The 11,598-nt window shown below is 46.0% G+C and overlaps 1 pseudogene; it reads left to right on the top strand.

The window, feature by feature from the left end:
- Positions 1–4,182: 4,182 nt before the first annotated feature.
- LOC138842346 (barrier-to-autointegration factor pseudogene) lies at positions 4,183–10,901 on the top strand (annotated as a pseudogene).
- Positions 10,902–11,598: the final 697 nt, after the last annotated feature.

Raw genomic sequence — 11,598 nt, 5'->3', positions numbered from 1 at the left:
TGGAACTGAGTGGGAGGGAAGAGAGAAGAATCAAGCATCGCTCTCAGATTTCTGGCTTGAGCAACTGGGTGAATGATGGTGCCAGTTACTAACATGGGGGAGAAGTCTGGGGGCGGCACAGGTTTGGAAGTAAAATTAAGAGTAAGTTTCTTTTGGCTTCATTTTGGGGAGTTTGTTGTTTTTATTTGTATTTTTGCTTTTTTTGGACTGTATTACATTTGAGATGCCTGTTAGACATTATCCATACAGAGGTGGTAAGGAGTTAGTTCAACAGGAGTCTGGGCTAGAGGTAAAGATGTGTGGAGATGGTATGAGAGCCTGGAGGCCACCTAGGGAGGTGGGGATAGAGCAGATTTGGGCCATAGTCAGAGGCTGATACAAAGAGGGACCAGCAAAGCAGACTGTCTCAAGTATAGGCCCCTCACCCATCCACCCAGTCACTCCATCCTGGGACCTGGTTTACTTTTTCATAGTACTTACCAGCATTTTCTTTCTCTTTCATTTAGTTTCTTTTCTTTTTCTTTCTTTCTCTTTCTCCCTCTCTCTCTTTCTTTCTTTCTCTCTCTCAGTGCAGCTTGTGGGATCTCAGTTCCCGGACTAGGGATCAAACCTCGGCCCTCGGCAGTGAAAGTCCCCGGTCCTAACCACTGGACCACATTTTGAATAACTGTTTACATAGCATAGTATGCAGAGTTCTACAAGGGACTTTCAACCTAGATCCTACTCCTACGATTGCATTCTCTTACGCTGATGAAATTAAGGTTGGTAATCAGTCGAGTTTAAGTAGAGAGACCATCTGGTTTGGCCCAACCTAATCATATTGGTCTTTTAATAGCAGAGTTTTCTCTGGTGGCAGAAGAGGAAGGCAGAGATGTGACAGATGAGAGGAGGTTCTCTGGTATTGGGATGTAGGGAGCCACGTGGAAGGATCTGAGAGTAGCCCCTACAGGCTAAGGGGGCATTCCCAGCCACCAGCCTGAAAACGGGGGCCTCGAAACTAAATTCTGCCAGTCTGAATGAGGTAGCCCTTCCCTGGAGCTGTCAGAGAGCCCACCCCTTGGCTTTGGCCTGGTGAAGCCCAAGAGGAGAGCCCATTGGAGCTGGCCTGGTCTTCTGATCTACAAAACTATGAGATCATACATGGGTGCTGTTTTCCACCTCTAAGTTTGTGATAACTTATTACACAGCAATAAAAAATGAACATGCATAACTAATGTGTCCCCTCCTACAAGCATCTTGATGAGAGAAACTGTCTTTCTCACAGTTCTGTCCTCAGCACCTAGCACAGTGCCTGGCACATAGCAGATGCTCAGTAAAGGTTGAATGAACGCTTTCACCTCAGCTGATGCTAACTGCTTGCTAGGAGCTAGGGGCTGTCTGGGATATAAAGGTAGAAAAGAGTGCCTGCGTGCTTTAAAGGCTTCTCAGATGGATTTTCATAGGGATTCAATAACAGCACTTATTTTCTCTTTTCCTGCCTTGCCCATCTTTCAAGGAGGAGTGGATGACAGGTGGAGAAGTTATTCCTAGGCCACCATGGCTACTAGAAAAGCAAGACCAGGAATCCCCTGGTGGTCCAGTGGTTGTGACTCTGCGCTTTCACTGCCGAAGGCCCAGGGTTCAATCCCTGGTGGGGGAACTAGGATCCCCCAAGCCAGGTGACCAGAAAAAAGGGCAAGACCAGTGCACTTTGAGGCCTACCAAGAAGGCCCAGACTCAATTATTCCAGAGGGTTGTGCTAGCCTGTTTTCTTCTTCCCCTGGTGGAATTATAAAACCCATTTGCGGGCTTCCCTGGTGGCGCAGTGGTTAAGAATCCGCCTGCCAATGCAGGGGACATGGGTTCGAGCCCTGGTCCGGGAAGATCCCACATGCCCCGGAGCAAATAAGCCCGCGCAACACAACTACAGAGCCTGCGCTCTAGAGCCCGCGAGCCACAACTACTGAAGCCTGCGCGCCTAGAGCCCATGCTTTGCAACAAGAGAAGCCACCGCAATGAGAAGCCTGCGCACCGCAACGAAGAGTAGTCCCCGCTCGACGCAACTAAAGAAAGCCCGTGTGCAGCAACAAAGACCCAATGCTGCCAAAATTAATTAATTAATTAATTAATTAAAAAAAAAAACAACCATTTGCACACAGAAGGGGTACTTGGGGAAGAACTCTGCAGAAGTGTATCAGCTGCGTAATGCCTACTTCCTGGGAGGTTTAATGCCAAGATGCCTCAAAGGATCTGTTAGAGAACTCCAAAGGGCAAGAGGATTTAGGGCACTATTTCTTTTTTATATAAATTTATTTATTTATTTGTTTATTTTTGGCTGCATTGGGTCTTTGTTGCTTTGCGCAGGCTTCTCATTGTGGTGGCTTCTCTTGTTGCAGAGCATGGGCTCTAGACACGCGGACTTCAGTAGTTGTGGCTCACAGGCCCTAGAGCACAGGCTCAGTAGTTGTGGTGCACGGGCCTAGTTGCTCCGTGGCATGTGGGATACTCCCGCACCAGGGCTCGAACCCGTGTCCCCTGCATTGGCAGGCAGACTCTCAACCACTGCACCACCAGGGAAGCCCCTAGGGCACTATTTCTGATCACTGCTAATTTTTAGAAATTTCACAACCCCTGCCCTGGTTCCAAAACCAGTGACCAGAGGAAGAGACAGAAAACTGGGGAGACAAGAACCGCTGGACCATCTGCCTTGTCATTAGGTAGAGCCAAGTAGGGAGGGGCGCCACCCTATCATTACTCTCTGAGCAAAACATATTTTGCTGCTCCCAGGGCCCATGCCATGACTCGGCATAAACAGCCGGTTCGTTTTTCTTCTTGAGACCCAAAATATTTATCTACCTGGAAGCTATGTTTTGGTCAGGGTCTAAAATAACTTAATGGAAATAGGAATCAGAGGCACTTTTTTTCCAGTATAACTAAGTTATAATCCATACCTGGAAAGACAACCTAACCCCCCAACCACAAGGTTAGTGAGGATGTGGGCTTAGAGATAAGGCATTTGGCCAAGGTCATGCCGCTGTAAACAGTTTGGGAGGGTAAGAGGCTTTAGGATGCAAACCAGATGATCTGGGTTCCATAGAGGGGTCCTGCAAACTTGAACTTGGGAAATTGACTTAACCTCTTTGAACTCAACATTCTTATCAGGGAAATGGGGAGGGCAGTTTCTACCTAAAGTGGCTGTTAAGGAACTACTTTCCCATCCAGAAATTGTGAGATGGTTCTTGTAAGAGAGAGAATGAGATGAGACCCCAGGCCTTCCCCATTCCTGACCCACCATTGTTTCACTCAAAACGATTCCTAGGGCTTCCCTGGTGGCGCAGTGGTTGAGAGTCCGCCTGCCGATGCAGGGGACACGGGTTCGTGCCCCGATCCGGGAAGATCCCACATGTCCGGAGCGGCTGGGCCCGTGAGCCATGGCCGCTGAGCCTGCGCGTCCGGAGCCTGTGCTCCACAATGGGAGAGGCCACAATAGTGAGAAGCCCGCGTACCGCAAAAAAAAAACGATTCCTAGGCTGAGCACCCACTATGTGCCATGGACAGGGACGGGGCTGCCTGAGGTTAAACAAATGGCAAAAATGACCACAGGGGTGGCTAATTAGGTCAAGTGGCCAACATTCTTCTGGGCTGTGAGCCGGCAAAACCTTAATGTCCTTAAAGCAAGGTCTTTTCTAGAATGACTGCTCATGGTTAGCCAGGTGTGCTGTAGATACTGGGGTCTTGTATACTTTTTTAAAAAACAGCTCAGGGACTTCCCTGGTAGCTCAGTGGTTAAGAATCCGCCTGCCAATGCAGGGGACACGGGTTCGAGCTCTGGTCCGAGAAGATCCTACATGCCGCAGAGCAACTAAGCCCATGTGCCACAACTACTGAGCCCGCGTGCCACAAATACTGAAACCCAAGCGCCTAGAGCCCGTGCTCCACAACAAAGAGAAGCCACTGCAGTGAGAAGCCCGCGCACCACAACAAAGAGTAGCCCCAGCTCGCTGCAACTAGAGAAAGCCCACGTGCAGCAATGAAGACCCAACACAGCCAAAAATAAATAAACACATAAATTTAAAGGGCAATGAACTCTATATTTGGCTAATATCAGGCTAGAAGTTTGTCACATAGTGCACATTCTTGACAGAATTTTCTTAGCACGAGTTGTAAACCAAATAATAAGCACTCCTCAAAGAGCCAGGTAACATGCTTTATGTTGAGTATCTGAATCCCCACAACCAGGTAAGAACAGTAGTAATTTCTCGTGTTTACTGAGCGCTTCCTTGTGGCAGGCACGGGGCCAAGGGCGTACAGCAACTCATTTGTTTAATCCTCTCAACTGCCCTGTGATCTAAAACTGTCATGCACCCCTCTTTACAGGGGAGGATACCAAGGCACAAAGAGGGCAGGTGCGCAAAGTCTCAGAGGTAATAAAAACAAGGGAAGGGTTTCTTAATATAGGTTAAGCACAGACTTAGCAGATGAGTGACCCAGCTATGTACCCAACAGAATGGAAAACAGGTTCTCAAAAGCTTGTACACAAATGTTCATAACAGCACAAAGCACAATAGGTAAAAGGTGGAAACAACCCAGATGTCTATGGACAGATGAATAGGTTAACCAAAGGTGGTATATCCTACAATGGAATATTACACAGCCACTAAAAAGGAAGCGCTGATACCTGCTACGAAATGAATAAACCTTGAAAACATTAACACTGAGTTAAAGAAGCCAGCCACAAAAGGCCACATGTTGTATGATTCCATTCATACGAAATATGCAGAATGGTCAAACTCAGACACAGAAGACAGATTAGTGGTTGCCAGGGGCTGGTTATGGGGGTAGAGAGAGTGGCTACTTAATGGATACAGGGTTTTGGGGAGTGGGGTAATGAAAATATTCCAGAAATAGTGGTGATGATTGCATAACATGGTGAATGGATGACATGTCATCAATGGTAAATTTTATTTTATGTACTTTACTATAATAAAAAGAATAACAAGGTAAAGATTTGAGCCAGAGTATCCTCTCATCCCATAGCATATGCTTCTAACCACTATGCCATGCTTTACATTCTGTTAGAAGGTATTATTGTTCTCATTTTACAGATGGGGAAACTGAGGCATGGCGAGGAGATGGTGAAAATGGGATTCACACTTAGCTCTGCCTGTCTCAGAAGTCGAGCCTAAGAGCTGCCTCCCAAGGACAGGGAGCTCCTGGCTTTGGATGGGTTCAGCACCACTGCCATTTAGGGCTCTCCTGTGCACTGTAGGATGTTTAGCTGCATCCCTGGTCTACCCACTGGATTCCTATAGCAACTGCGACAAACAAAAATGCTTCCAGAACTGGCACTGGGTTGTTCAATGACTCAACTTACTTTTCTATTAATAAGCCTAAAAATAAACTGCTGACTTGGAAAATTATTTTCAAAGACATTTGAAAATGAGGGTGGAGAATATCTATGTGTTAAAAGTAAAATTCATTTAACCTCACACTTAGTCATTCATTCATTCTTTCAACAAATATTGGCCGAACACCTTTCCTGGCCCGCATACTCAAGGTCTGGATGGAGGCAGAAAAAAAGAAATCTTGCTTTAAGGCAGTAATCTGGGTCCCCTGGCTGATGAGGCTGGCTCATCCTTCCAGCTGGAAATGCCCTTTCTCAGAACCCCTCTCTCCCATCTCTTAGGACTCTCAGCCACAGCACAGCTAAGCTACGGGGCTCTACGGTCAGGAAGTAGTTCTTTCCTTCCATAGCCCTTGCTCAGGAAATATTTTTGATTGAATCAACGAATACACGTGCTGGCAATAGGCAGATTTCTTGCACCACTGTTAGGAGTGCAGTAACTGTTGCAAGCAGCAACTGGATTTCATCTGCCAGATGGGAACTCAGGGAATTTAAATTAATTAAAATAATGGCATTTGATATCAAGGTTGATAGGGAAAGAGTCTCAGGTTCTGAGGGCAACAAACCAGCTTGAGAACACCAAGGTCCCTTTCGTGTTAAAGAAAATTACACACAAAAAAGGGACAACGTTTATTAAGCATTTATTACATGCCAGGCACCCTGGTGAGTGTTCTACCTCTATTTTTTCTTTAAATAGTCCAGAACCTCCAAAGACTTAATACAGAAAGATATCCTATATTAATAACTACCGTATTTCTTTAGAAAGTAGTTTTTATTCACAAATAATCTCTGCTCCTCCCTGGCATGTCTACCAAAGTAAAGCAGAAAGGGAATTCTTTTTTTTAAATAAATTTATTATTTATTTATTTTGGCTGCGTTGGGTCTTTGTTGCTGCATGCGGGCTTTCTCTAGTTGCGGTGAGTGGGGGCTACTCTTTGTTGCAGTGCAGGGCTTCTCATTGCGGTGGCTTCTCTTGTTGCAGAGCACGGCTCTAGGCACGTGGGCTTCAGTAGCTGTGGCACACGGGCTCAGCAGTTGTGGCTTGCGGGCTCTAGAGCACAGGCTCAGTAGGTCTGGCGCACGGGCTTAGTTGCTCTGTGGCATGTGAGATCTTCCCGGACCAGGGCTCGAATTGTGTCCCCTGCATTGGCAGGCGGATTCTTAACCATACGCCACCAGGGAAGCCCCTGGGAATTCTTGTCTATACTTCAAGTATCTACATTTTGAGACAGCCTTTTGAATTTCTTTAAACATCAACAATAGTATTTTTAAGTGGCAAAGAACCATGTGTTTCAGGATTTGGTGTTACTGAGATATTTTTTCTCACAATAAGAAAAATCAAGGCCTAGAGAAAAAGTGACCTTTTACCCGAGTCCTAATTTAACCACGTTGTACTTGTTTTTTATTTATTATTATTCAGAGGTTAATTCTGCTATTGACTTGAAGTAACTTCCCAAGAAAATGAGTGCAAGAGGGCAGTGGTAAAATACAGTTAAGACAGAATTAAATTCTTAGATACCCTAAGAGTAGAAATTCAAAAGAAGATGGCAGAGAAAACAAATCTTCAATTAATAAATCTACATGATTGCTATAGCCCTGCTTCAAATGTTGCATTTAATTAACTGGGCCAAATTTAAATTGAACTGCCCTGATTCTCTAGGAGAATGACTGTCATTCCGGAGTCGTTTTTTTTTTTTTTTTTTTAATCAAACGATGCCACAAACATATCTGGAACACCTACTAAGTTGGTCATTACCCTAAACATAGGAGCCATTTATGTTAGATCATTTCTATTGTTACTTATCGACTCTGATTTGCTTTATCAATTGAAAAACAAATATGTTTGTATCTCTATTACATTCAAGGCATGGAAGAGGGTGGAAAGTGGTTTGGGCTTTTTCGGTTTCACTTGAACTTATGATGTTACCTGGCTTGTTTTATTTCGCCTTCATGTAACAACTTGACTTTTGTGCGTTTAGCCACAATACTGTGCACAAGAAAATTAACAGTGGTTTCCTTGGAGGAAGTGGGGGGATTCTGTGTCTACTTTTGACTTTACTTTTCCACAGGAATTAGTAAACTATGGTCCGTGGACCAAATATGGAAGCACTTGTTTGTAAACATAACTTTTATTGCAGGGGGTAAAGTAGAGGAGGGATAAATTGGGAGATTGGGATGGACATATACATACTACTGTATATAAAATAGATAACTAGTAAAGACCTACTGTATAGCACAGGGAACTCTACTCAATACTCTGTAATGGCCTATTAGGGAAAAGAATCTAAAAAAGAGTGGATATATGTATATGTGTAACTGATTCACTTTGCTGTCACCTGAAACTAACACAACATTGTAGATCAACGGTATGCCAATAATTTTTTTTTAATTTTGCATATTAAAAAAAATAAGTTTTATTGGAACACAGCATTCATTCATGTATGTATTGTCTATGGCTGCTTTCACCCTATAAAGGCAGGATTAGAAGCTGCAATAAAGACCAGAGGTCATATGGCCTGCAAAGCCAAAAGTACTTACTATCCGGCCCTTAATGGAAAGTGTGTCAATTCCTGCTGTACTGTTTGAATTTTTTTTGAATCATGTGCATATAATACTGTAATAATAACATTTGGAGGAAATACACATCAAAACTATATAGCATTCGAGCAGAGCTACAGGGAACCTCTGAGATGAGAAGGCTGAGACCCCAGGGCTCAGGAGCGGGTCGGTGGTAGGGAGTCCAGGTGGCCCTTATCTGAGACTTCCATCCTTGTACCATTTTTCTTGGTTGTTTCATCTGGTACGATGGGTTCCCAGGTTCAGCCAGAGCTGGTGCCATGGAACACCTCCTCTTGTCCCCTTTCTCCCCCAGGGTCACCAGAACTTCTCTAGCACGTTCTGATCCACATTATACAAGTCACCCCAAAGCAGTTTCTCCGCACATGTCCCAGGACCTTCAGCATCTCCATCCCAGGAAAGGCTTGTTAAACATCCTGCCTGGGACTTCCCTGACAGTCCAGTGGTTAAGACTCTCCACTTCTACTGCAGGGGGCGCGGGTTCAATCTCTGGTTGGGGACGTAAGGTCCCTCATGCCTCTCAGTGCGGCCAAAAATACATCCTGTACCAGGAAGACTCTTTCAAGTAGGTTTAGGGTGAGACTGGGGCTGGGCATTTTTCCGTGCCCCACCGGCAGTGCTGACTCACACCCTTGGCAGCCTGTTGTGCTTTGCCGGTGTCCAGCATCCCCACCCTCACCCCACAGTGGACAAAGCCCAGTCTTACAGTTACAACAGCTCTGATGTGGTGGGCACTCACGTGCCAGGCTCCTGAGTGCCAGGCTCCGTCCTGAGTGCTTCTCATGCATTCATTTACATGTCCTGACAACCCCAGGAGCGGAGCCATGCTTGTAGTTGTCCAGTGTGTGTATCGTACAAAGCGTGGGGCAGCAGATCAGTGTCGGGAAGGGGCAGGGAGAAGGAGGAGTCAACTACGGGGCTGGGGGGATGTGGAAGAATTTTTAAGGTGTTCATTTTGATAGTGGGGGAGGGGGTACATGACCCTATGCATCTGCAAAACTGATAGAACCTCACCAAGAGTGAACTTTATTGGGGCTTCCCTGGTGGTGCAGTGGTTAAGAATCTGCTTGCCAATGCATGGGACACAGGTTCGAGGCCTGGTCCGGGAAGATACCACATGCTGCGGAGCAGCTAAGCCCTATGCGCCACAACTACTGAGCCTGTGAGCCACAACTACTGAGCCCATGTGCTACAACTACTGAAGCCTGCACGCCTAGAGTCCGTGCTCTGCAACAAGAGAAGCCCACGCACTGCAACGAATCGCTGCAACTAGAGAAAGCCCGCGCGCAGCAACAAAGACCCAAAGCAGCCAAAAATAAATAAAATAAATTTATAAAAAAAGAAAAAAGAGTGAACTTTATTGTACACAAATTTTTTAAAAAATCAAGAGGGATATTGGGGGATCCTAGGACGGAATGCAGACAGTAACAAGTGAATCTATATCGCAAGTGTTCGACATAACCTCATTGAAGGGGGTGGGAGAAAACAGGAGCTGACACATGACTTTGGAAAATGGTATTTTTAATGGAAAATATAAAGCTAAAGTCAAAGCACTGGGGACTTCCCTGGTGGCACAGTGGTTAAGAATCCGCCTGCCAATGCAGGGGACACGGGTTTGAGCCCTGGTCCGGGAAGATCCCACATGCTGTGAAGCAGCTAAGCCCGTGCACCACAACTACTGAGCCCACGTGCCTCAACTAACTGAGCCCACATGCCACAACTACTGGAGCCTGTGCACCTAGAGCCCATGCTCCGCAATGAAGAGTAACCCCCGCTCGCCACAACTAGAGAAAGTTCTCACACAGCAACAAAGACCCAATGCAGCCAAAACTAATAAATAAATAAATTAATTAATTAAAGCACTCTACGTTAAACAAAACAAAACAAAACACTGGGCTGAAATCCAGGCTAAGAACCCCTGGCCAAATTTGCTTCTGGCAACAAAGGCTCCCCTGCCCTGGGATGAGACGGGTGTCTGTCAAGAGAGGCACTTCTTAATTCGAGCAAAGGGTCTGTGTAGGCTAGTCCTGGCCCTGCCTGTGATTGGGAGCTATTACCCCATTTTACAGATGAGGAGGCCAAGACAGGAGGTTAACTGGCCCAAGAACTAGTCCAATAAAGTGTCATTTCACCTCTGGAAACAACTCAAAATGTCCATCAACTGATGAATGGATAAATAAAAGTGGCATATCCTACCATGGAATATTATTCAGCCATTAAAAGGAATTACACACTGACACACGCTATCTTAATGAACCTTGAAAACAATATGTTGAGTGAAAGAAGCCAGACACAAAAGGCCACATATTGTCTGATTCCATTTATACGAAATGTCCAGAATAGGTCACTCCATAGAGACAGAAAGCAGATTAGTGGTTGCCAGCAGCTGTGGGGACAGGGAACAGGGACTGTTAGTGGGTATGGGATTTGGGGGGAGAAATGAAAATGTCCAAAATTGGCCATGGTGGTGGCCGCACAACTCTCTAAATACACTACAAACACCTGAATTAATTATACACCTAGGAGAGTTGTATAGTATGTGAATTCTATCTCACTAAAGCTGTTGTTAACTTCAGCAAAACAAAACAAGACACTCATGGGTTGAGGGATCGGCGGGAGAAGCCGTTACGGGAACCGGAGCTACAGGATTCCCCGATTAAGCCTGATCAAGACGACAACCTCCCAAAAGCACAGAGACTTCATGGCAGAGCCCATGGGGGAAAAGCCAGCCGGAAGCCTGGCCGGGATTGGCGAAGTCCTGGGCAAGAAGCTGGAGGAAAGGGACTTTGACAAGGCCTATGTGGTCCTTGGTCAGTTTCTGGTGCTAAAGAAAGATGAAGATCTTTTCCGGGAATGGCCGAAGGACACGTGCGGCGCCAACACCAAGCAGTCGCGGGATTGCTTCGGTTGCCTTCGAGAGTGGTGCGACGTGTTCTTGTGATGCTCTCTGGGGAACCCCCGACCTCGAGCCCCAGCACTAAGTCTCCAGAGTTTGCAGCCAAGTGAGGACTCCTCCCCCGTCCTCTACAAAGGAAAAGATTGCTGTTGTCATGCGCAGCTCCCATGTACTCCAGGGTCTTTGGGGAGTTCTCTCCCCTCACCTTTCAACGTTTTTGGAATTCTTTCCCTTGCATGCATCTCCCTTCGCCTTTCCCTGCCAGTTTTGTGACAGCAGTTACCAGCTTTTCTGAGTGATTCCTGGCCCTGTCCTCACCCGCCCCCTGCTCCCACCTCGGGTCTGTTTTACGCCATTTGGTCCTCTTTCTGGCAGAAGAGTCACTGTCCTTGTAAAGTTTTTTTAAATCAATAAAGTCAGTGGCCTTCCAAAAAAAAAAACTAAAACAGATTCCCACTCTGGCAGCCTCAGCACCGCTCCATAGGAGGTCTTAAGAGTCACACCAGGTTGCCCTCGCCCAGGCAGGCCTGTCAATATTTCAAAACCCACATCCAAGAAATTCCTCAATTAATACTCTGCCACTGAACTAATACAAATAGCCATTGTTTTGCCTGATCCACTCCATGCCAGCTACTTTCCTTATTTTAACTCCACTTTTTACACCAGCCGGGTAAGGATGTATCCCACGCTCCCATATTTTCTGAGCGGGTTGTGTTCCTGAAGACTTGGCGACATTTAAAGC

The sequence above is a fragment of the Globicephala melas genome, chromosome 15 (genome assembly GCF_963455315.2).
Source record: "Globicephala melas chromosome 15, mGloMel1.2, whole genome shotgun sequence".
Lineage (NCBI taxonomy): Eukaryota > Metazoa > Chordata > Mammalia > Artiodactyla > Delphinidae > Globicephala > Globicephala melas.
This window is presented reverse-complemented; position numbering and strand designations above follow the sequence as displayed.